The sequence below is a fragment of the Stegostoma tigrinum genome, chromosome 27, assembly GCF_030684315.1.
Source record: "Stegostoma tigrinum isolate sSteTig4 chromosome 27, sSteTig4.hap1, whole genome shotgun sequence".
Lineage (NCBI taxonomy): Eukaryota > Metazoa > Chordata > Chondrichthyes > Orectolobiformes > Stegostomatidae > Stegostoma > Stegostoma tigrinum.
In genome coordinates, this window is record NC_081380.1 from 3,249,413 (window position 1) to 3,274,974 (window position 25,562).

At 49.4% G+C, this 25,562-nt stretch overlaps 7 non-coding genes across 7 annotated transcripts; all 7 read left to right on the plus strand.

Annotated features, from left to right (window-relative positions):
* The first annotated feature begins 2,646 nt into the window (after positions 1-2,646).
* LOC132211040 (5S ribosomal RNA) lies at positions 2,647-2,765 on the plus strand. The gene has a single exon (XR_009447347.1). It is a non-coding gene; the product is annotated as a 5S ribosomal RNA (ribosomal RNA).
* A 3,392-nt stretch (positions 2,766-6,157) lies between these two features.
* LOC132211041 (5S ribosomal RNA) lies at positions 6,158-6,276 on the plus strand. Its single transcript, XR_009447348.1, has one exon. It is a non-coding gene; the product is annotated as a 5S ribosomal RNA (ribosomal RNA).
* A 3,394-nt stretch (positions 6,277-9,670) lies between these two features.
* Positions 9,671-9,789, plus strand: LOC132211042 (5S ribosomal RNA). The gene has a single exon (XR_009447349.1). It is a non-coding gene; the product is annotated as a 5S ribosomal RNA (ribosomal RNA).
* Positions 9,790-13,183: 3,394 nt separating this feature from the next.
* Positions 13,184-13,302, plus strand: LOC132211074 (5S ribosomal RNA). The gene has a single exon (XR_009447381.1). It is a non-coding gene; the product is annotated as a 5S ribosomal RNA (ribosomal RNA).
* Positions 13,303-16,696: 3,394 nt separating this feature from the next.
* On the plus strand, positions 16,697-16,815 carry LOC132211085 (5S ribosomal RNA). The gene has a single exon (XR_009447392.1). It is a non-coding gene; the product is annotated as a 5S ribosomal RNA (ribosomal RNA).
* A 3,394-nt stretch (positions 16,816-20,209) lies between these two features.
* Positions 20,210-20,328, plus strand: LOC132211043 (5S ribosomal RNA). Its single transcript, XR_009447350.1, has one exon. It is a non-coding gene; the product is annotated as a 5S ribosomal RNA (ribosomal RNA).
* Positions 20,329-22,668: 2,340 nt separating this feature from the next.
* Positions 22,669-22,787, plus strand: LOC125464793 (5S ribosomal RNA). Its single transcript, XR_007250084.1, has one exon. It is a non-coding gene; the product is annotated as a 5S ribosomal RNA (ribosomal RNA).
* Positions 22,788-25,562: the final 2,775 nt, after the last annotated feature.

A 25,562-nucleotide genomic window follows, 5' to 3' on the forward strand; every position in this document is an offset into this window, starting at 1 on the left:
TCGTAGGTTTCGACCGTGGTCTACGTGGATTTCTGGTGAGTTTCAGAAGTGCATTTTGTTGGCAGTATACACTGCTGCGACTAAGCGTCGGTGGTGTAGGGAGTGGATGTTTGTGGATGTCGTGGCGATCAGGCGCACTGCTTGGTCCTGGATGATGTCAGCCTCCTTGAGTGCACTCATCCAGGCGAGCGGAGAGTATTCCATCACGCTCCTGCGTGGACAGCCGTTGGGGTGACAGGAGGTGAGTTACTCGCTGCAGTATTGCTAGCCTCTGATCTGGTACCCCCCCACCGCGGATGTTGATACTGGGGGATTATGCCTCCTCAGTCTGTCTTGAAATCATTTTTAATTCCACAAAAGCACAGGATTCTGCGAACCTGGTCGCTGAGGCCACATATTGACCAGCAGAGTGTTTTTTTTACCCTTCGCGTTGAACGTCTGTCATTCATCAGCGACATTCACCTAGGTGTCAAAGTGGGATTTCAAAGCTTTTGAATTTTCTGTAGTGTCTGTTTTGTGCTCGTCGGCAAAGTTCATGGTGACGACAGTTTGAACGAGTCCCTCTCCGATCACAACAAGAGTGCGGCGGTGTGTTGCTGCTGTAGCTTGTTAAAGAAATGGTAGCTTATAATTTTGCCGTTGCGCGTGGGCAGATTGCCCGTTTGCTTCATATCGCCATGGAACTGGGAGGGGAAGATGTGCAGCCGTTGTACCTCTCACAGTGTTTCAGCTTTGGGCAGTTTCCTTTGTGATTCAGTTGCCTGTTGCAGCCTTGACAGCTGGGAACATTGCTGTGTCTCTCTCTGTTAGTAGTCGTGCGTTTTTTTTGTACAGCTCATGAGTACCTAGGACCAGCTTCACGTCTGACAGCATGCTGTGAGATCGGCAGAAAGCAGTTCATTGTGAATTGCATAGGGTCATAGAGCCACACAGCATGGCAACAGAGCCTTTGGGCCAAATTGTCCACGCTGACCAGGTGTTTTTAACTAAACCAGTCGCACTTGCTTTCATTTGGCCCTGTATCCCTCCACGACTTTCGTATCCACGTACCTGACCGAATGTCTTTGAAACGTTGTGATTGTACCTGACTTTAGCACTTGCTCTGGCAGCTTGTTCATGTGCACGCCACTATGGGTATGAAAAAGTTAGCCGTCAGGTCAGTTTTAAACCTTTCTGCTTTCACCGTAAACGTACGCTGTCCAATTTTGGACCCCCCTGTCCTGGGGAAAAGACCCTGGCTGTTCACCTTATGTATGCCCCTGTTGATTTCCTGAACCTTTGCAAGGTCGCCTTTCAACCTTCAACGCTTCAGGGAAAACTGTCCCAGCCTATGCGGCCTGTGCGTAGAATTCAAAGCCTCCAGTGCCGGCAACATTGTTGTAAAGCTTTTCTGTAGACTTTGTAGTTTAATATTATCCTTGCAGTTGAAGTGCTGTTAAGATGGTTGTCTGCAGCATGAGTACCTGATAGATGCAGCCAAGAGCCTGACAGCAAGCAAAGAAAGAAAGACGCTTTGCACTTGATCGTGCTTGAATCCGAATGCCGTCTCGAAGCCAAGTTTCTACGTTGTATTCCCGCACGGCTGTTGATCCTCGTATCTCACTGACCTTATTCACTGCGCTGTGTGTTTTGCATTTGTGCTTTCGAGAGCTGTTGTTGTGTTCCTGATAGTAGCTGTTTACTTGCTGCTGTCTCAAATGGAACTATCCCCTTCTCCAGTGCGAAGCAACACTCTCCCGTTATTCACCGAGATGCTTTCAGTTTGTCTGAGGTGGTGCCCGTTTTCAGCTGGCAATAAGCAGCACCTCGATGGAGGGGCAAGCTGAAGCTGGCCAGTGTGCTGTGCGAGTGTGTAAGTGGGTGAGCGTGCGCGGGTGTATTAGTGCGAGCTGTGTTAAGAGAGGGCGGAGGAGTTGCTGCGTAATGTTGTGATCTTGTGTCTGTAATGGAGAGCTTGCTGGGTTGGTGGGTAGGACCAGCAAGACACGGAAAGAGGGTTGTGGCGTTTGTAAAAGTTGTTTGCGAACACAGGAGAAAAGACATGTTGAGAAAGCACGTGGACTCGTGGCAAAAGAGCCCGGGGTGGTCTGTGAGCAGAATTGGCCAGAGTGTCCGGGAGAAAAAGCCGCCTCCCGAGGGTGGGCACTGTCAGTGATGTGGGAGCAGATATTTGGAGTGAATGAGTGAGGGAGGGTGTGAGTGAGTGTGTGTGTGGGTGAGGTAGTACCTGGTGCAAGAAGGGCAGATTTGAAGATGTAAGTGCGATAACGAAGAAGGCTGAAAGCAGTGGCGCCGGCTTGATGCGATTTATCCGGTGAGTTATTGAGAGAATTGTTAACGGTGGGGGTGACGTATGTTTGGTGTCGTGAGGCCGCGCGGATGGATGGAGTTAAGGCCAGAATGGGACGAGCCATGACGACGTTGACTGTGTTTGTGGTGTGTGATTTGTGAGAGTGTGTTGTTCTGGAGAGTGTAAGAGTTGTAGTCTGTGCCTGTGAGAGCGGAGAGAAGGAGAATAGGTTGGAGAGCACGAGGAGAGGAATAGTGCGCTATAAATTTGTGGGTGCAGTGAAATGCCGCAGTGCGTAGAAGGGAATGAAAACTGGGCTACGTGCTTGCAAGATGTCAGAAATGCTGGCAGTCAGCGCCTACGGCCATACTAGTCTGAAAACGCCCGATCTCGTCTGATCTCGGAAGCTAAGCAGACTCAGGCCTGGTTAGTACTTGGATGGGAGACCGCCTGGGAATACCAGGTGCAGTAGGCTTTTGCAGCCAGCAGAGGCTGCCCGCAGCCCTGCACTCTGACGCTGCCATTCATGAAGCCACCAAGGTCCTTTTAACTGCGTGCTCATTCGCTCTGTCTGCCTGTGTCTTTCACTTTTGCTTCGTGCAGTCAAAGCTGCGCTTTCCCTGCAGGAACTTGTTCTCCTTTGCATGATGTCTTCCGCTGTATTTGCATTCTGTCGTTTTCTTCAGGATGACTGTGTCCTTTGTGCCTGGACTGTCGCACGTCGCTCGTCAGATGCTGAAGCAGTGCTCCACAAGTACAACGGGATGTCGGACGGTATCCAGACTTGGGCTGACGAGTGACAAGTAACGTTGGCGCCCCACAATTGCCAGGAAATGATCGTCTCCAACAAGAGACCATCTCAGCACCCCACCCCTGATATTGAATGTTGTTACCAGCAGTATTCATGTAAGGCCCGGTCTGTTCCAACGTTATCCCGTCATCACTAGTGGGCTGTGGGGTTCACTGGCTGGACCAGCATTTCTTGCCCATCCGTGGTTGCCGTCGAGAAGGTGGGAGTGCGCTGCCTTCTTCAGCCTCTGCAGTACATGTGCTGTGGGTGACCCACATCACCCTGAGGGAAGAAATTCCATGATTTTGACTCAGCAAAAGTGAAGGAAGGGTGAAATATTTCCAAGTCAGGATTTTGAGTAGCTTGGAGGGGATCTTGAAGGTGGCGGTGTTCCCATGTATACGCTGCCCCTGTCCTTCCGGATGGAAGCGGTCGTAGGTTTGGACCGTGGTCTACGTGGATTTCTGGTGAGTTTCAGAAGTGCATTTTGTTGGCAGTATACACTGCTGCGACTAAGCGTCGGTGGTGTAGGGAGTGGATGTTTGTGGATGTCGTGGCGATCAGGCGCACTGCTTGGTCCTGGATGATGTCAGCCTCCTTGAGTGCACTCATCCAGGCGAGCGGAGAGTATTCCATCACGCTCCTGCGTGGACAGCCGTTGGGGTGACAGGAGGTGAGTTACTCGCTGCAGTATTGCTAGCCTCTGATCTGGTACCCCCCACCGCGGATGTTGATACTGGGGGATTATGCCTCCTCAGTCTGTCTTGAAATCATTTTTAATTCCGCAAAAGCACAGGATTCTGTCAACTTGGTCGCTGCGACCACATATTGACCAGCAGAGTGTTTTTTTTACCCTTCGCGTTGAACGTCTGTCATTCATCAGCGACATTCACCTAGGTGTCAAAGTGGGATTTCAAAGCTTTTGAATTTTCTGTAGTGTCTGTTTTGTGCTCGTCGGCAAAGTTCATGGTGACGACAGTTTGAACGAGTCCCTTTCCGATCACAACAAGAGTGCGGCGGTGTGTTGCTGCTGTAGCTTGTTAAAGAAATGGTAGCTTATAATTTTGCCGTTGCGCGTGGGCAGATTGCCCGTTTGCTTCATATCGCCATGGAACTGGGAGGGGAAGATGTGCAGCCGTTGTACCTCTCACAGTGTTTCAGCTTTGGGCAGTTTCCTTTGTGATTCAGTTGCCTGTTGCAGCCTTGACAGCTGGGAACATTGCTGTGTCTCTCTCTGTTAGTAGTCGTGCGTTTTTTTTGTACAGATCATGAGTACCTAGGACCAGCTTCACGTCTGACAGCATGCTGTGAGATCGGCAGAAAGCAGTTCATTGTGAATTGCATAGGGTCATAGAGCCACACAGCATGGCAACAGAGCCTTTGGGCCAAATTGTCCACGCTGACCAGGTGTTTTTAACTAAACCAGTCGCACTTGCTTTCATTTGGCCCGTATCCCTCCACGACTTTCGTATCCACGTACCTGACCGAATGTCTTTGAAACGTTGTGATTGTACCTGACTTTAGCACTTGCTCTGGCAGCTTGTTCCATGTGCACGCCACTATGGGTATGAAAAAGTTAGCCGTCAGGTCAGTTTTAAACCTTTCTGCTTTCACCGTAAACGTACGCTGTCCAATTTTGGACCCCCCTGTCCTGGGGAAAAGACCCTGGCTGTTCACCTTATGTATGCCCCTGTTGATTTCCTGAACCTTTGTAAGGTCGCCTTTCAACCTTCAACGCTTCAGGGAAAACTGTCCCAGCCTATGCGGCCTGTGCGTAGAATTCAAAGCCTCCAGTGCCGGCAACATTGTTGTAAAGCTTTTCTGTAGACTTTGTAGTTTAATATTATCCTTGCAGTTGAAGTGCTGTTAAGATGGTTGTCTGCAGCATGAGTACCTGATAGATGCAGCCAAGAGCCTGACAGCAAGCAAAGAAAGAAAGACGCTTTGCACTTGATCGTACTTGAATCCGAATGCCGTCTCGAAGCCAAGTTTCTACGTTGTATTCCCGCACGGCTGTTGATCCTCGTATCTCACTGACCTTATTCACTGCGCTGTGTGTTTTGCATTTGTGCTTTAGAGAGCTGTTGTTGTGTTCCTGATAGTAGCTGTTTACTTGCTGCTGTCTCAAATGGAACTATCCCCTTCTCCAGTGCGAATCAAAACTCTCCCGTTATTCACCGAGATGCTTTCAGTTTGTCTGAGGTGGTGCCCGTTTTCAGCTGGCAATAAGCAGCACCTCGATGGAGGGGCAAGCTGAAGCTGGCCAGTGTGCTGTGCGAGTGTGTAAGTGGGTGAGCGTGCGCGGGTGTATTAGTGCGAGCTGTGTTAAGAGAGGGCGGAGGAGTTGCTGCGTAATGTTGTGATCTTGTGTCTGTAATGGAGAGCTTGCTGGGTTGGTGGGTAGGACCAGCAAGACACGGAAAGAGGGTTGTGGCGTTTGTAAAAGTTGTTTGCGAACACAGGAGAAAAGACATGTTGAGAAAGCACGTGGACTCGTGGCAAAAGAGCCCGGGGTGGTCTGTGAGCAGAATTGGCCAGAGTGTCCGGGAGAAAAAGCCGCCTCCCGAGGGTGGGCACTGTCAGTGATGTGGGAGCAGATATTTGGAGTGAATGAGTGAGGGAGGGGGTGAGTGAGTGTGTGTGTGGGTGAGGTAGTACCTGGTGCAAGAAGGGCAGATTTGAAGATGTAAGTGCGATAACGAAGAAGGCTGAAAGCAGTGGCGCCGGCTTGATGCGATTTATCCGGTGAGTTATTGAGAGAATTGTTAACGGTGGGGGTGACGTATGTTTGGTGTCGTGAGGCCGCGCGGATGGATGGAGTTAAGGCCAGAATGGGACGAGCCATGACGACGTTGACTGTGTTTGTGGTGTGTGATTTGTGAGAGTGTGTTGTTCTGGAGAGTGTAAGAGTTGTAGTCTGTGCCTGTGAGAGCGGAGAGAAGGAGAATAGGTTGGAGAGCACGAGGAGAGGAATAGTGCGCTATAAATTTGTGGGTGCAGTGAAATGCCGCAGTGCGTAGAAGGGAATGAAAACTGGGCTACGTGCTTGCAAGATGTCAGAAATGCTGGCAGTCAGCGCCTACGGCCATACTAGTCTGAAAACGCCCGATCTCGTCTGATCTCGGAAGCTAAGCAGACTCAGGCCTGGTTAGTACTTGGATGGGAGACCGCCTGGGAATACCAGGTGCAGTAGGCTTTTGCAGCCGGCAGAGGCTGCCCGCAGCCCTGCACTCTGACGCTGCCATTCATGAAGCCCCCAAGGTCCTTTTAACTGCGTGCTCATTCGCTCTGTCTGCCTGTGTCTTTCACTTTTGCTTCGTGCAGTCAAAGCTGCGCTTTCCCTGCAGGAACTTGTTCTCCTTTGCATGATGTCTTCCGCTGTATTTGCATTCTGTCGTTTTCTTCAGGATGACTGTGTCCTTTGTGCCTGGACTGTCGCACGTCGCTCGTCAGATGCTGAAGCAGTGCTCCACAAGTACAACGGGATGTCGGACGGTATCCAGACTTGGGCTGACAAGTGACAAGTAACGTTGGCGCCCCACAATTGCCAGGAAATGATCGTCTCCAATAAGAGACCATCTCAGCACCCCACCCCTGATATTGAATGTTGTTACCAGCAGTATTCATGTAAGGCCCGGTCTGTTCCAACGTTATCCCGTCATCACTAGTGGGCTGTGGGGTTCACTGGCTGGACCAGCATTTCTTGCCCATCCGTGGTTGCCGTCGAGAAGGTGGTAGTGCGCTGCCTTCTTCAGCCTCTGCAGTACATGTGCTGTGGGTGACCCACATCACCCTGAGGGAAGAAATTCCATGATTTTGACTCAGCAAAAGTGAAGGAAGGGTGAAATATTTCCAAGTCAGGATTTTGAGTAGCTTGGAGGGGATCTTGAAGGTGGCGGTGTTCCCATGTATACGCTGCCCCTGTCCTTCCGGATGGAAGCGGTCGTAGGTTTGGACCGTGGTCTACGTGGATTTCTGATGAGTTTCAGAAGTGCATTTTGTTGGCAGTATACACTGCTGCGACTAAGCGTCGGTGGTGTAGGGAGTGGATGTTTGTGGATGTCGTGGCGATCAGGCGCACTGCTTGGTCCTGGATGATGTCAGCCTCCTTGAGTGCACTCATCCAGGCGAGCGGAGAGTATTCCATCACGCTCCTGCGTGGACAGCCGTTGGGGTGACAGGAGGTGAGTTACTCGCTGCAGTATTGCTAGCCTCTGATCTGGTACCCCCCCACCGCGGATGTTGATACTGGGGGATTATGCCTCCTCAGTCTGTCTTGAAATCATTTTTAATTCCACAAAAGCACAGGATTCTGCGAACCTGGTCGCTGAGACCACATATTGACCAGCAGAGTGTTTTTTTTACCCTTCGCGTTGAACGTCTGTCATTCATCAGCGACATTCACCTAGGTGTCAAAGTGGGATTTCAAAGCTTTTGAATTTTCTGTAGTGTCTGTTTTGTGCTCGTCGGCAAAGTTCATGGTGACGACAGTTTGAACGAGTCGCTCTCCGATCACAACAAGAGTGCGGCGGTGTGTTGCTGCTGTAGCTTGTTAAAGAAATGGTAGCTTATAATTTTGCCGTTGCGCGTGGGCAGATTGCCCGTTTGCTTCATATCGCCATGGAACTGGGAGGGGAAGATGTGCAGCCGTTGTACCTCTCACAGTGTTTCAGCTTTGGGCAGTTTCCTTTGTGATTCAGTTGCCTGTTGCAGCCTTGACAGCTGGGAACATTGCTGTGTCTCTCTCTGTTAGTAGTCGTGCGTTTTTTTTGTACAGCTCATGAGTACCTAGGACCAGCTTCACGTCTGACAGCATGCTGTGAGATCGGCAGAAAGCAGTTCATTGTGAATTGCATAGGGTCATAGAGCCACACAGCATGGCAACAGAGCCTTTGGGCCAAATTGTCCACGCTGACCAGGTGTTTTTAACTAAACCAGTCGCACTTGCTTTCATTTGGCCCTGTATCCCTCCACGACTTTCGTATCCACGTACCTGACCGAATGTCTTTGAAACGTTGTGATTGTACCTGACTTTAGCACTTGCTCTGGCAGCTTGTTCCATGTACACACCACTATGGGTATGAAAAAGTTAGCCGTCAGGTCAGTTTTAAACCTTTGTGCTTTCACCGTAAACGTACGCTGTCCAATTTTGGACCCCGCTGTCCTGGGGAAAAGACCCTGGCTGTTCACCTTATGTATGCCCCTGTTGATTTACTGAACCTTTGCAAGGTCGCCTTTCAACCTTCAACGCTTCAGGGAAGACTGTCCCAGCCTATGCGGCCTGTGCGTAGAATTCAAAGCCTCCAGTGCCGGCAACATTGTTGTAAAGCTTTTCTGTAGACTTTGTAGTTTAATATTATCCTTGCAGTTGAAGTGCTGTTAAGATGGTTGTCTGCAGCATGAGTACCTGATAGATGCAGCCAAGAGCCTGACAGCAAGCAAAGAAAGAAAGACGCTTTGCACTTGATCGTGCTTGAATCCGAATGCCGTCTCGAAGCCAAGTTTCTACGTTGTATTCCCGCACGGCTGTTGATCCTCGTATCTCACTGACCTTATTCACTGCGCTGTGTGTTTTGCATTTGTGCTTTAGAGAGCTGTTGTTGTGTTCCTGATAGTAGCTGTTTACTTGCTGCTGTCTCAAATGGAACTATCCCCTTCTCCAGTGCGAAGCAACACTCTCCCGTTATTCACCGAGATGCTTTCAGTTTGTCTGAGGTGGTGCCCGTTTTCAGCTGGCAATAAGCAGCACCTCGATGGAGGGGCAAGCTGAAGCTGGCCAGTGTGCTGTGCGAGTGTGTAAGTGGGTGAGCGTGCGCGGGTGTATTAGTGCGAGCTGTGTTAAGAGAGGGCGGAGGAGTTGCTGCGTAATGTTGTGATCTTGTGTCTGTAATGGAGAGCTTGCTGGGTTGGTGGGTAGGACCAGCAAGACACGGAAAGAGGGTTGTGGCGTTTGTAAAAGTTGTTTGCGAACACAGGAGAAAAGACATGTTGAGAAAGCACGTGGACTCGTGGCAAAAGAGCCCGGGGTGGTCTGTGAGCAGAATTGGCCAGAGTGTCCGGGAGAAAAAGCCGCCTCCCGAGGGTGGGCACTGTCAGTGATGTGGGAGCAGATATTTGGAGTGAATGAGTGAGGGAGGGTGTGAGTGAGTGTGTGTGTGGGTGAGGTAGTACCTGGTGCAAGAAGGGCAGATTTGAAGATGTAAGTGCGATAACGAAGAAGGCTGAAAGCAGTGGCGCCGGCTTGATGCGATTTATCTGGTGAGTTATTGAGAGAATTGTTAACGGTGGGGGTGACGTATGTTTGGTGTCGTGAGGCCGCGCGGATGGATGGAGTTAAGGCCAGAATGGGACGAGCCATGACGACGTTGAATGTGTTTGTGGTGTGTGATTTGTGAGAGTGTGTTGTTCTGGAGAGTGTAAGAGTTGTAGTCTGTGCCTGTGAGAGCGGAGAGAAGGAGAATAGGTTGGAGAGCACGAGGAGAGGAATAGTGCGCTATAAATTTGTGGGTGCAGTGAAATGCCGCAGTGCGTAGAAGGGAATGAAAACTGGGCTACGTGCTTGCAAGATGTCAGAAATGCTGGCAGTCAGCGCCTACGGCCATACTAGTCTGAAAACGCCCGATCTCGTCTGATCTCGGAAGCTAAGCAGACTCAGGCCTGGTTAGTACTTGGATGGGAGACCGCCTGGGAATACCAGGTGCAGTAGGCTTTTGCAGCCGGCAGAGGCTGCCCGCAGCCCTGCACTCTGACGCTGCCATTCATGAAGCCACCAAGGTCCTTTTAACTGCGTGCTCATTCGCTCTGTCTGCCTGTGTCTTTCACTTTTGCTTCGTGCAGTCAAAGCTGCGCTTTCCCTGCAGGAACTTGTCCTCCTTTGCATGATGTCTTCCGCTGTATTTGCATTCTGTCGTTTTCTTCAGGATGACTGTGTCCTTTGTGCCTGGACTGTCGCACGTCACTCGTCAGATGCTGAAGCAGTGCTCCACAAGTACAACGGGATGTCGGACGGTATCCAGACTTGGGCTGACGAGTGACAAGTAACGTTGGCGCCCCACAATTGCCAGGAAATGATCGTCTCCAAGAAGAGACCATCTCAGCACCCCACCCCTGATATTGAATGTTGTTACCAGCAGTATTCATGTAAGGCCCGGTCTGTTCCAACGTTATCCCGTCATCACTAGTGGGCTGTGGGGTTCACTGGCTGGACCAGCATTTCTTGCCCATCCGTGGTTGCCGTCGAGAAGGTGGTAGTGTGCTGCCTTCTTCAGCCTCTGCAGTACATGTGCTGTGGGTGACCCACATCACCCTGAGGGAAGAAATTCCATGATTTTGACTCAGCAAAAGTGAAGGAAGGGTGAAATATTTCCAAGTCAGGATTTTGAGTAGCTTGGAGGGGATCTTGAAGGTGGCGGTGTTCCCATGTATACGCTGCCCCTGTCCTTCCGGATGGAAGCGGTCGTAGGTTTCGACCGTGGTCTACGTGGATTTCTGGTGAGTTTCAGAAGTGCATTTTGTTGGCAGCATACACTGCTGCGACTAAGCGTCGGTGGTGTATGGAGTGGATGTTTGTGGATGTCGTGGCGATCAGTCGCACTGCTTGGTCCTGGATGATGTCAGCCTCCTTGAGTGCACTCATCCAGGCGAGCGGAGAGTATTCCATCACGCTCCTGCGTGGACAGCCGTTGGGGTGACAGGAGGTGAGTTACTCGCTGCAGTATTGCTAGCCTCTGATCTGGTACCCCCCCACCGCGGATGTTGATACTGGGGGATTATGCCTCCTCAGTCTGTCTTGAAATCATTTTTAATTCCACAAAAGCACAGGATTCTGCGAACCTGGTCGCTGAGACCACATATTGACCAGCAGAGTGTTTTTTTTACCCTTCGCGTTGAACGTCTGTCATTCATCAGCGACATTCACCTAGGTGTCAAAGTGGGATTTCAAAGCTTTTGAATTTTCTGTAGTGTCTGTTTTGTGCTCGTCGGCAAAGTTCATGGTGACGACAGTTTGAACGAGTCCCTTTCCGATCACAACAAGAGTGCGGCGGTGTGTTGCTGCTGTAGCTTGTTAAAGAAATGGTAGCTTATAATTTTGCCGTTGCGCGTGGGCAGATTGCCCGTTTGCTTCATATCGCCATGGAACTGGGAGGGGAAGATGTGCAGCCGTTGTACCTCTCACAGTGTTTCAGCTTTGGGCAGTTTCCTTTGTGATTCAGTTGCCTGTTGCAGCCTTGACAGCTGGGAACATTGCTGTGTCTCTCTCTGTTAGTAGTCGTGCGTTTTTTTTGTACAGCTCATGAGTACCTAGGACCAGCTTCACGTCTGACAGCATGCTGTGAGATCGGCAGAAAGCAGTTCATTGTGAATTGCATAGGGTCATAGAGCCACACAGCATGGCAACAGAGCCTTTGGGCCAAATTGTCCACGCTGACCAGGTGTTTTTAACTAAACCAGTCGCACTTGCTTTCATTTGGCCCTGTATCCCTCCACGACTTTCGTATCCACGTACCTGACCGAATGTCTTTGAAACGTTGTGATTGTACCTGACTTTAGCACTTGCTCTGGCAGCTTGTTCCATGTACACACCACTATGGGTATGAAAAAGTTAGCCGTCAGGTCAGTTTTAAACCTTTGTGCTTTCACCGTAAACGTACGCTGTCCAATTTTGGACCCCGCTGTCCTGGGGAAAAGACCCTGGCTGTTCACCTTATGTATGCCCCTGTTGATTTACTGAACCTTTGCAAGGTCGCCTTTCAACCTTCAACGCTTCAGGGAAGACTGTCCCAGCCTATGCGGCCTGTGCGTAGAATTCAAAGCCTCCAGTGCCGGCAACATTGTTGTAAAGCTTTTCTGTAGACTTTGTAGTTTAATATTATCCTTGCAGTTGAAGTGCTGTTAAGATGGTTGTCTGCAGCATGAGTACCTGATAGATGCAGCCAAGAGCCTGACAGCAAGCAAAGAAAGAAAGACGCTTTGCACTTGAGCGTGCTTGAATCCGAATGCCGTCTCGAAGCCAAGTTTCTACGTTGTATTCCCGCACGGCTGTTGATCCTCGTATCTCACTGACCTTATTCACTGCGCTGTGTGTTTTGCATTTGTGCTTTAGAGAGCTGTTGTTGTGTTCCTGATAGTAGCTGTTTACTTGCTGCTGTCTCAAATGGAACTATCCCCTTCTCCAGTGCGAAGCAACACTCTCCCGTTATTCACCGAGATGCTTTCAGTTTGTCTGAGGTGGTGCCCGTTTTCAGCTGGCAATAAGCAGCACCTCGATGGAGGGGCAAGCTGAAGCTGGCCAGTGTGCTGTGCGAGTGTGTAAGTGGGTGAGCGTGCGCGGGTGTATTAGTGCGAGCTGTGTTAAGAGAGGGCGGAGGAGTTGCTGCGTAATGTTGTGATCTTGTGTCTGTAATGGAGAGCTTGCTGGGTTGGTGGGTAGGACCAGCAAGACACGGAAAGAGGGTTGTGGCGTTTGTAAAAGTTGTTTGCGAACACAGGAGAAAAGACATGTTGAGAAAGCACGTGGACTCGTGGCAAAAGAGCCCGGGGTGGTCTGTGAGCAGAATTGGCCAGAGTGTCCGGGAGAAAAAGCCGCCTCCCGAGGGTGGGCACTGTCAGTGATGTGGGAGCAGATATTTGGAATGAATGAGTGAGGGAGGGTGTGAGTGAGTGTGTGTGTGGGTGAGGTAGTACCTGGTGCAAGAAGGGCAGATTTGAAGATGTAAGTGCGATAACGAAGAAGGCTGAAAGCAGTGGCGCCGGCTTGATGCGATTTATCCGGTGAGTTATTGAGAGAATTGTTAACGGTGGGGGTGACGTATGTTTGGTGTCGTGAGGCCGCGCGGATGGATGGAGTTAAGGCCAGAATGGGACGAGCCATGACGACGTTGACTGTGTTTGTGGTGTGTGATTTGTGAGAGTGTGTTGTTCTGGAGAGTGTAAGAGTTGTAGTCTGTGCCTGTGAGAGCGGAGAGAAGGAGAATAGGTTGGAGAGCACGAGGAGAGGAATAGTGCGCTATAAATTTGTGGGTGCAGTGAAATGCCGCAGTGCGTAGAAGGGAATGAAAACTGGGCTACGTGCTTGCAAGATGTCAGAAATGCTGGCAGTCAGCGCCTACGGCCATACTAGTCTGAAAACGCCCGATCTCGTCTGATCTCGGAAGTTAAGCAGACTCAGGCCTGGTTAGTACTTGGATGGGAGACCGCCTGGGAATACCAGGTGCAGTAGGCTTTTGCAGCCAGCAGAGGCTGCCCGCAGCCCTGCACTCTGACGCTGCCATTCATGAAGCCACCAAGGTCCTTTTAACTGCGTGCTCATTCGCTCTGTCTGCCTGTGTCTTTCACTTTTGCTTCGTGCAGTCAAAGCTGCGCTTTCCCTGCAGGAACTTGTTCTCCTTTGCATGATGTCTTCCGCTGTATTTGCATTCTGTCGTTTTCTTCAGGATGACTGTGTCCTTTGTGCCTGGACTGTCGCACGTCGCTCGTCAGATGCTGAAGCAGTGCTCCACAAGTACAACGGGATGTCGGACGGTATCCAGACTTGGGCTGACGAGTGACAAGTAACGTTGGCGCCCCACAATTGCCAGGAAATGATCGTCTCCAAGAAGAGACCATCTCAGCACCCCACCCCTGATATTGAATGTTGTTACCAGCAGTATTCATGTAAGGCCCGGTCTGTTCCAACGTTATCCCGTCATCACTAGTGGGCTGTGGGGTTCACTGGCTGGACCAGCATTTCTTGCCCATCCGTGGTTGCCGTCGAGAAGGTGGTAGTGCGCTGCCTTCTTCAGCCTCTGCAGTACATGTGCTGTGGGTGACCCACATCACCCTGAGGGAAGAAATTCCATGATTTTGACTCAGCAAAAGTGAAGGAAGGGTGAAATATTTCCAAGTCAGGATTTTGAGTAGCTTGGAGGGGATCTTGAAGGTGGCGGTGTTCCCATGTATACGCTGCCCCTGTCCTTCCGGATGGAAGCGGTCGTAGGTTTGGACCGTGCTCTACGTGGATTTCTGGTGAGTTTCAGAAGTGCATTTTGTTGGCAGTATACTCTGCTGCGACTAAGTGTCGGTGGTGTAGGGAGTGGATGTTTGTGGATGTCGTGGCGATCAGGCGCACTGCTTGGTCCTGGATGATGTCAGCCTCCTTGAGTGCACTCATCCAGGCGAGCGGAGAGTATTCCATCACGCTCCTGCGTGGACAGCCGTTGGGGTGACAGGAGGTGAGTTACTCGCTGCAGTATTGCTAGCCTCTGATCTGGTACCCCCCCACCGCGGATGTTGATACTGGGGGATTATGCCTCCTCAGTCTGTCTTGAAATCATTTTTAATTCCACAAAAGCACAGGATTCTGCGAACCTGGTCGCTGAGACCACATATTGACCAGCAGAGTGTTTTTTTTACCCTTCGCGTTGAACGTCTGTCATTCATCAGCGACATTCACCTAGGTGTCAAAGTGGGATTTCAAAGCTTTTGAATTTTCTGTAGTGTCTGTTTTGTGCTCGTCGGCAAAGTTCATGGTGACGACAGTTTGAACGAGTCCCTTTCCGATCACAACAAGAGTGCGGCGGTGTGTTGCTGCTGTAGCTTGTTAAAGAAATGGTAGCTTATAATTTTGCCGTTGCGCGTGGGCAGATTGCCCGTTTGCTTCATATCGCCATGGAACTGGGAGGGGAAGATGTGCAGCCGTTGTACCTCTCACAGTGTTTCAGCTTTGGGCAGTTTCCTTTGTGATTCAGTTGCCTGTTGCAGCCTTGACAGCTGGGAACATTGCTGTGTCTCTCTCTGTTAGTAGTCGTGCGTTTTTTTTGTACAGCTCATGAGTACCTAGGACCAGCTTCACGTCTGACAGCATGCTGTGAGATCGGCAGAAAGCAGTTCATTGTGAATTGCATAGGGTCATAGAGCCACACAGCATGGCAACAGAGCCTTTGGGCCAAATTGTCCACGCTGACCAGGTGTTTTTAACTAAACCAGTCGCACTTGCTTTCATTTGGCCCTGTATCCCTCCACGACTTTCGTATCCACGTACCTGACCGAATGTCTTTGAAACGTTGTGATTGTACCTGACTTTAGCACTTGCTCTGGCAGCTTGTTCCATGTACACACCACTATGGGTATGAAAAAGTTAGCCGTCAGGTCAGTTTTAAACCTTTCTGCTTTCACCGTAAACGTACGCTGTCCAATTTTGGACCCCGCTGTCCTGGGGAAAAGACCCTGGCTGTTCACCTTATGTATGCCCCTGTTGATTTACTGAACCTTTGCAAGGTCGCCTTTCAACCTTCAACGCTTCAGGGAAGACTGTCCCAGCCTATGCGGCCTGTGCGTAGAATTCAAAGCCTCCAGTGCCGGCAACATTGTTGTAAAGCTTTTCTGTAGACTTTGTAGTTTAATATTATCCTTGCAGTTGAAGTGCTGTTAAGATGGTTGTCTGCAGCATGAGTACCTGATAGATGCAGCCAAGAGCCTGACAGCAAGCAAAGAAAGAAAGACGCTTTGCACTTGAGCGTGCTTGAATCCGAATGCCGTCTCGAAGCCAAGTTTCTACGTTGTATTCCCGCACGGCTGTTGATCCTCGTATCTCACTGACCTTATTCACTGCGCTGTGTGTTTTGCATTTGTGCTTTAGAGAGCTGTTGTTGTGTTCCTGATAGTAGCTGTTTACTTGCTGCTGTCTCAAATGGAACTATCCCCTTCTCCAGTGCGAAGCAACACTCTCCCGTTATTCACCGAGATGCTTTCAGTTTGTCTGAGGTGGTGCCCGTTTTCAGCTGGCAATAAGCAGCACCTCGATGGAGGGGCAAGCTGAAGCTGGCCAGTGTGCTGTGCGAGTGTGTAAGTGGGTGAGCGTGCGCGGGTGTATTAGTGCGAGCTGTGTTAAGAGAGGGCGGAGGAGTTGCTGCGTAATGTTGTGATCTTGTGTCTGTAATGGAGAGCTTGCTGGGTTGGTGGGTAGGACCAGCAAGACACGGAAAGAGGGTTGTGGCGTTTGTAAAAGTTGTTTGCGAACACAGGAGAAAAGACATGTTGAGAAAGCACGTGGACTCGTGGCAAAAGAGCCCGGGGTGGTCTGTGAGCAGAATTGGCCAGAGTGTCCGGGAGAAAAAGCCGCCTCCCGAGGGTGGGCACTGTCAGTGATGTGGGAGCAGATATTTGGAATGAATGAGTGAGGGAGGGTGTGAGTGAGTGTGTGTGTGGGTGAGGTAGTACCTGGTGCAAGAAGGGCAGATTTGAAGATGTAAGTGCGATAACGAAGAAGGCTGAAAGCAGTGGCGCCGGCTTGATGCGATTTATCCGGTGAGTTATTGAGAGAATTGTTAACGGTGGGGGTGACGTATGTTTGGTGTCGTGAGGCCGCGCGGATGGATGGAGTTAAGGCCAGAATGGGACGAGCCATGACGACGTTGACTGTGTTTGTGGTGTGTGATTTGTGAGAGTGTGTTGTTCTGGAGAGTGTAAGAGTTGTAGTCTGTGCCTGTGAGAGCGGAGAGAAGGAGAATAGGTTGGAGAGCACGAGGAGAGGAATAGTGCGCTATAAATTTGTGGGTGCAGTGAAATGCCGCAGTGCGTAGAAGGGAATGAAAACTGGGCTACGTGCTTGCAAGATGTCAGAAATGCTGGCAGTCAGCGCCTACGGCCATACTAGTCTGAAAACGCCCGATCTCGTCTGATCTCGGAAGTTAAGCAGACTCAGGCCTGGTTAGTACTTGGATGGGAGACCGCCTGGGAATACCAGGTGCAGTAGGCTTTTGCAGCCAGCAGAGGCTGCCCGCAGCCCTGCACTCTGACGCTGCCATTCATGAAGCCACCAAGGTCCTTTTAACTGCGTGCTCATTCGCTCTGTCTGCCTGTGTCTTTCACTTTTGCTTCGTGCAGTCAAAGCTGCGCTTTCCCTGCAGGAACTTGTTCTCCTTTGCATGATGTCTTCCGCTGTATTTGCATTCTGTCGTTTTCTTCAGGATGACTGTGTCCTTTGTGCCTGGACTGTCGCACGTCGCTCGTCAGATGCTGAAGCAGTGCTCCACAAGTACAACGGGATGTCGGACGGTATCCAGACTTGGGCTGACGAGTGACAAGTAACGTTGGCGCCCCACAATTGCCAGGAAATGATCGTCTCCAATAAGAGACCATCTCAGCACCCCACCCCTGATATTGAATGTTGTTACCAGCAGTATTCATGTAAGGCCCGGTCTGTTCCAACGTTATCCCGTCATCACTAGTGGGCTGTGGGGTTCACTGGCTGGACCAGCATTTCTTGCCCATCCGTGGTTGCCGTCGAGAAGGTGGGAGTGCGCTGCCTTCTTCAGCCTCTGCAGTACATGTGCTGTGGGTGACCCACATCACCCTGAGGGAAGAAATTCCATGATTTTGACTCAGCAAAAGTGAAGGAAGGGTGAAATATTTCCAAGTCAGGATTTTGAGTAGCTTGGAGGGGATCTTGAAGGTGGCGGTGTTCCCATGTATACGCTGCCCCTGTCCTTCCGGATGGAAGCGGTCGTAGGTTTGGACCGTGCTCTACGTGGATTTCTGGTGAGTTTCAGAAGTGCATTTTGTTGGCAGTATACTCTGCTGCGACTAAGTGTCGGTGGTGTAGGGAGTGGATGTTTGTGGATGTCGTGGCGATCAGGCGCACTGCTTGGTCCTGGATGATGTCAGCCTCCTTGAGTGCACTCATCCAGGCGAGCGGAGAGTATTCCATCACGCTCCTGCGTGGACAGCCGTTGGGGTGACAGGAGGTGAGTTACTCGCTGCAGTATTGCTAGCCTCTGATCTGGTACCCCCCCACCGCGGATGTTGATACTGGGGGATTATGCCTCCTCAGTCTGTCTTGAAATCATTTTTAATTCCACAAAAGCACAGGATTCTGCGAACCTGGTCGCTGAGACCACATATTGACCAGCAGAGTGTTTTTTTTACCCTTCGCGTTGAACGTCTGTCATTCATCAGCGACATTCACCTAGGTGTCAAAGTGGGATTTCAAAGCTTTTGAATTTTCTGTAGTGTCTGTTTTGTGCTCGTCGGCAAAGTTCATGGTGACGACAGTTTGAACGAGTCCCTTTCCGATCACAACAAGAGTGCGGCGGTGTGTTGCTGCTGTAGCTTGTTAAAGAAATGGTAGCTTATAATTTTGCCGTTGCGCGTGGGCAGATTGCCCGTTTGCTTCATATCGCCATGGAACTGGGAGGGGAAGATGTGCAGCCGTTGTACCTCTCACAGTGTTTCAGCTTTGGGCAGTTTCCTTTGTGATTCAGTTGCCTGTTGCAGCCTTGACAGCTGGGAACATTGCTGTGTCTCTCTCTGTTAGTAGTCGTGCGTTTTTTTTGTACAGCTCATGAGTACCTAGGACCAGCTTCACGTCTGACAGCATGCTGTGAGATCGGCAGAAAGCAGTTCATTGTGAATTGCATAGGGTCATAGAGCCACACAGCATGGCAACAGAGCCTTTGGGCCAAATTGTCCACGCTGACCAGGTGTTTTTAACTAAACCAGTCGCACTTGCTTTCATTTGGCCCTGTATCCCTCCACGACTTTCGTATCCACGTACCTGACCGAATGTCTTTGAAACGTTGTGATTGTACCTGACTTTAGCACTTGCTCTGGCAGCTTGTTCCATGTACACACCACTATGGGTATGAAAAAGTTAGCCGTCAGGTCAGTTTTAAACCTTTCTGCTTTCACCGTAAACGTACGCTGTCCAATTTTGGACCCCGCTGTCCTGGGGAAAAGACCCTGGCTGTTCACCTTATGTATGCCCCTGTTGATTTACTGAACCTTTGCAAGGTCGCCTTTCAACCTTCAACGCTTCAGGGAAGACTGTCCCAGCCTATGCGGCCTGTGCGTAGAATTCAAAGCCTCCAGTGCCGGCAACATTGTTGTAAAGCTTTTCTGTAGACTTTGTAGTTTAATATTATCCTTGCAGTTGAAGTGCTGTTAAGATGGTTGTCTGCAGCATGAGTACCTGATAGATGCAGCCAAGAGCCTGACAGCAAGCAAAGAAAGAAAGACGCTTTGCACTTGATCGTGCTTGAATCCGAATGCCGTCTCGAAGCCAAGTTTCTACGTTGTATTCCCGCACGGCTGTTGATCCTCGTATCTCACTGACCTTATTCACTGCGCTGTGTGTTTTGCATTTGTGCTTTAGAGAGCTGTTGTTGTGTTCCTGATAGTAGCTGTTTACTTGCTGCTGTCTCAAATGGAACTATCCCCTTCTCCAGTGCGAAGCAACACTCTCCCGTTATTCACCGAGATGCTTTCAGTTTGTCTGAGGTGGTGCCCGTTTTCAGCTGGCAATAAGCAGCACCTCGATGGAGGGGCAAGCTGAAGCTGGCCAGTGTGCTGTGCGAGTGTGTAAGTGGGTGAGCGTGCGCGGGTGTATTAGTGCGAGCTGTGTTAAGAGAGGGCGGAGGAGTTGCTGCGTAATGTTGTGATCTTGTGTCTGTAATGGAGAGCTTGCTGGGTTGGTGGGTAGGACCAGCAAGACACGGAAAGAGGGTTGTGGCGTTTGTAAAAGTTGTTTGCGAACACAGGAGAAAAGACATGTTGAGAAAGCACGTGGACTCGTGGCAAAAGAGCCCGGGGTGGTCTGTGAGCAGAATTGGCCAGAGTGTCCGGGAGAAAAAGCCGCCTCCCGAGGGTGGGCACTGTCAGTGATGTGGGAGCAGATATTTGGAATGAATGAGTGAGGGAGGGTGTGAGTGAGTGTGTGTGTGGGTGAGGTAGTACCTGGTGCAAGAAGGGCAGATTTGAAGATGTAAGTGCGATAACGAAGAAGGCTGAAAGCAGTGGCGCCGGCTTGATGCGATTTATCCGGTGAGTTATTGAGAGAATTGTTAACGGTGGGGGTGACGTATGTTTGGTGTCGTGAGGCCGCGCGGATGGATGGAGTTAAGGCCAGAATGGGACGAGCCATGACGACGTTGACTGTGTTTGTGGTGTGTGATTTGTGAGAGTGTGTTGTTCTGGAGAGTGTAAGAGTTGTAGTCTGTGCCTGTGAGAGCGGAGAGAAGGAGAATAGGTTGGAGAGCACGAGGAGAGGAATAGTGCGCTATAAATTTGTGGGTGCAGTGAAATGCCTCAGTGCGTAGAAGGGAATGAAAACTGGGCTACGTGCTTGCAAGATGTCAGAAATGCTGGCAGTCAGCGCCTACGGCCATACTAGTCTGAAAACGCCCGATCTCGTCTGATCTCGGAAGTTAAGCAGACTCAGGCCTGGTTAGTACTTGGATGGGAGACCGCCTGGGAATACCAGGTGCAGTAGGCTTTTGCAGCCAGCAGAGGCTGCCCGCAGCCCTGCACTCTGACGCTGCCATTCATGAAGCCACCAAGGTCCTTTTAACTGCGTGCTCATTCGCTCTGTCTGCCTGTGTCTTTCACTTTTGCTTCGTGCAGTCAAAGCTGCGCTTTCCCTGCAGGAACTTGTTCTCCTTTGCATGATGTCTTCCGCTGTATTTGCATTCTGTCGTTTTCTTCAGGATGACTGTGTCCTTTGTGCCTGGACTGTCGCACGTCGCTCGTCAGATGCTGAAGCAGTGCTCCACAAGTACAACGGGATGTCGGACGGTATCCAGACTTGGGCTGACGAGTGACAAGTAACGTTGGCGCCCCACAATTGCCAGGAAATGATCGTCTCCAATAAGAGACCATCTCAGCACCCCACCCCTGATATTGAATGTTGTTACCAGCAGTATTCATGTAAGGCCCGGTCTGTTCCAACGTTATCCCGTCATCACTAGTGGGCTGTGGGGTTCACTGGCTGGACCAGCATTTCTTGCCCATCCGTGGTTGCCGTCGAGAAGGTGGGAGTGCGCTGCCTTCTTCAGCCTCTGCAGTACGTGTGCTGTGGGTGACCCACATCACCCTGAGGGAAGAAATTCCATGATTTTGACTCAGCAAAAGTGAAGGAAGGGTGAAATATTTCCAAGTCAGGATTTTGAGTAGCTTGGAGGGGATCTTGAAGGTGGCGGTGTTCCCATGTATACGCTGCCCCTGTCCTTCCGGATGGAAGCGGTCGTAGGTTTGGACCGTGCTCTATGTGGGTTTTTGGTCAGTTTCAGAAGTGCATTTTCTTCACAGTCTGCACTGCTGCGACTGAGCATCAATGGTGTAGGGAGTGGATGCCATCGCGCTCAAACGCGCTGCTTTGTCCTGGATGGTGTCAGCCTTCGAGTGTTGTTGCGGCTGCACTCATCCGGGCGAGTCGGGAGTATTCCATCATGCTCCTCGAACATAGAGAAGTACAGCACCATGCCCTTCTTCCACCTAACACCTTAAAACTATGACCCCTCCTTTCCAGTCAGTCCTTCCCTCGGCAAAGGTCTCTTGCTATCGCCTCTATCCATGCCTCTCATTACCTTGTACACCTCGATCAGAGAACAGTCGGAGCTCAGTCAACCTGCCCTCGTAAGACAAGCCCTCCAGTCCAGGCAGCATCGTGGTGAAGCTCCTTTGCAACCTCTGCAAACCCTCCACGTCTTTTCTATAATTGGGTGACCAGAACTGGACACAATATTCCAATTGTGGTCTCACCCTGGTTTTGTCGAGCTGCAGCATAACCTCGCGGCCCTTAAACCCAAGCCCCCTGTAAATGAAAGCCAAAACACCATATGGTTTCTTAACAACCTTCTCCACTTGGGTGGCAAGTTTGAGGGAGCTATGCACTTGCACTCCAAGATCCCGCTGTTCCTCCACACTGCCGAGAATCCTGCCTTTAATCCTATATTCAGCATTTAAGTTCTACCTTCCAAAATGCACATCACATTTATCCAGGTTGAACTCCGTCTGCCATTTCTCAGCCGAGCTCTGCATTCTGTCAATGTCTCGCTGAAGCCTGCAATAGCCCTCCATACTAATCAACGGCACCTCCAACCTTCGTGTCATCAGCAAACATACTCACCCACCCCTCAACCAAGTCATTTATAAAAAGTACGAAGAGCACAGGCCCAGGAACAGAGCCCTGCGGGACACCACTCAGCACTGACCTCCAGGCAGAATACTTAACATCTAACTCTCTGCCTCCTGTCAGCCAACCAATTCTGAATTCAGACTGCCAACTCACCCTATATCCCATACCTCCTGACTTTATGAACGAGCCTGCAGTGGGGAACCTTATCAAATGCCTTGCTGAAGTCCATGTACACCACATCCACTGCTCGACCCTCGTCAAGCTATCTCGTGACTTCCTCAAAGAACTCAATAAGATTTGTAAGGCATGACCTGCCCCTCACAAAGGCATCCTGACTCCCTTTCGTCACGCTATGCTTTTCCAAATAGTCATAACTCCTATCCCTCAGAATTCTTTCCAAAACCTTGCTGACCACAGACATAAGACTGACTGGTCTGTAATTTCCAGGGATTTCCCTATTCCCTTCCTTGAAAAGGAGGAACAACATTTGCCTCCCTCCAATCTTCCGGTATGAATTTGCCTCCCTCCAATATTACGCTCCTGTCTGTCATTGCAGAGAGAAGGAGAATAGGTTCGAGAGCAAGAGGAACAGAATAGTGCAATATCAGTTTGTGGCTCCAGTGATATGCTGTAAAGCAGAGAAGTGAACAAAAACTGGGGGTGCGTGTCTGCAAGGAGTCAGAAATGTGAGTGCTCAGCGCCTATAGCCATACTAGTCTGAAAATGCCCAATCTCATCTGATCTTGGTAGTTAAGTAGACTCAGGCCTGGTTAGTACTCAGATGGGTGACCACCTGGGAATACCAGGCGCCGCAGGCTTTTGCAGCCAGAGGCTGCTCTGCACTCTCTCACTCCCATTCAATAAGCCACGAACGTCCTTTTAATTGCTTGCTCATTCGCTCTGTCTTCCTGTCTCTTTCACTTTTGCTTCGTGCAGTCAAAGCTGTGCTTTCCCTGCAATAGCAGGTTCTCCTTTGCACGATGTCCTCTGCTGTATTTGCAATATGTATTTGCATTAACTACTTGCTCATTCGCTCGATCTGCCTGTGTCTTTCACTTTAGCTTTCCCCATCTTTCTTACTCCTTTTCCTGCAATCCACTAAAACTTTATAAGTACTTGAGTTTGAAGTGAAAGCTCCAACAACCAGTCATCAATTCTTTTGCTGAAGTGCACAAACAGTTGTTTTTGCCCAGCGATGCCTCACTTTGGATTACCACACTTCCCCAATCGATGTCATTGTGACCCTCTTTGCTAAGAATCTTCTGAATCGTGTTTGGAAAGGCCACGAATGCAAAAACGTCACGATGAGAGCTTGGTACGTGACCACAGTCAATCATCCAGCATGGCATATGTGAACACTCAAAATTCTCAGTTTGTCAGGGAGACCCAGCTTAGACACGTGACAGGTAGGTCGTGCCTGAAAGACCACACTGAAGAGGTTTCGAAGAGGTGACTAAAAAAGTTGGCAGGATACAGCATCGATGGATGTTGTTTACACAGGCTTCCAGAAGAAATGTGACAAAGTCCCTCTTAAGTTGGTAGAAGAATGTTTCCAGTGTTGTCGCTATCGTTTGCTATTGCTTTATGGCCTGTCTGCACCACGTGGATAAGCAATATTGGCTTTAGTATTGAGAGTGGATTTGGCTTTAAATTAGTGACCTCATTTTGTGTGGACATTTATGATATGGGGATCATAACATGACCAAGTTCAATGTGGTGCGTGAAGGTGAAAAGTATGAATCAGCTGCTGGAGTTTAGGATTTTGGTAAAGCTGGCTTGATCAAGATGAGACAGAGCCTCTCCAGAATACGGCGCGAAGATCTGTTGATGGCTCTAAGCTGATGAACCGTGGAGAACGTTCAATGTAATGTTGATCACAGGAGGAAACCAGCTTGTACCCCTGCATGAGTCACGTTCCACTTCACTGAAAGTAAACAAACATGAACAAATAAATATCAGCATCGATCCTGCTGAATGGGGGAGATGCAAAGACCAGCAAAGGGTACACGGAAATGTCGAAGAGCTACTAATGAGATTATTAAAGCAAACTTGCAGGGACATCAAAATGAATGTGAAGACATTCTACAATAACCTAAAAGGAAAATGAGTGTTCAACAGTAATGTTGGTCTATTCAAAACTGAAGACTGGGTATTGTCAATGACTGCAGGGGAATGGCAGAATTGTTCAATAAAGCCTAGCCTGCAACATCACTATCGGTTTAAGAAAAAGAAAAGAAAAGCAGACATGATAAAATAGCTTTTTTGATCCAGCTGTTATTTGAAGGATAAGTATTGGTTGCAACAGGGCTAAGAAATTGTCATTTTTTTCTGTGGAATCTGTCATGAAAAGATATGCATTAGTGAAGTAACTTCACTACCTATTTACCATGCTTTAGGGAATGCAGTAATGAAATGCATGTTTTGGAGCGATGATGTAATAACTTACAAAAGCCAATCACATCCCAAAAGACTAATTTCGAAAAACAACCTCACCCAGATTGGATATTTTCCTTTTTTTTTACATCCATTCATTTGTGTGCATTTAAGGAGAAGTTATTATAATAAGGCAAGAAGGTCACAGAAAATATGAATGGGGAGCAACATGGCTCTTAGAAATAGCAAGACGATAGTTATCATAAGGATAAGATTGCTGTTGGTTATGCAGGCAGGCTTGTATTGGAAAGATACCAAGTTCGCATTGCTAGGTCTGCCCATGGCCTGTACTGCACTGTAGTGTTCTATCTTCTATGTTCTCTGACTGAGCTGCACAAAATGGTTGACGGCTGGCCATGCATAGTGCAGAAGTGGTTGACAGTAGTTCGAGCACGTGGGAAAATATGTGCTTAATCTCGTCGCTGCAGGCAGAACAAATGGTAATTTTGTATAATCAAGGTCACTTAAATGAAATAGAATGTGCAGCTGCAATTGCTTACATAGATGAGAACATTTCATACTAATTAGTTGTTTCTCTTGAATTGTTTTAGCAATGTTTTACGATGTTAGGAATAGGCTTTTACTTAAGATTCTTCAGATAATCTTAAATGTACATTCCTAAGTAGTTATAGATCCACATGTATACAAGTAATCGCCACAAACATGAAAGCGAACGATTTAAACTAGTTTCAGTCAGTAAAAACGATGCCCCAGCACTCCCCACTCAATTTATCACTCCAGGGAGGAATGAATACAGAGATCGGCAGACATTGGAATGTGGATTGAAGGAGCACGTTAAGACACAAATTGTTAGCTAAAGGATTCGAACATTAGATGTAATGACATAACTTTGTTGGAACTGATCAAAAATCAATACTCTTTTGTACTTCCTGCAATGAGGAATTTAAAGGTCCCTGAAATCATAGGCAAGTATCCAATTAATTGACAGTTAACACAGTGCAGCTGGCAAGTCTTGCTTGAATACAGTATCCAATGTGAAAAACCACGAGAGGAAAGACAAATAAAGTCTGGCAAAACATCATGCTAGACCGGACGTGGACCACAAGCCTGTCCGTCTCAGTGATTAGCAAGCTTGAACTGTGTAAGATGCTGTACAAGAGAGCCAGTTACAGAGGGACAACTTGGTGTAGCTGACCAAT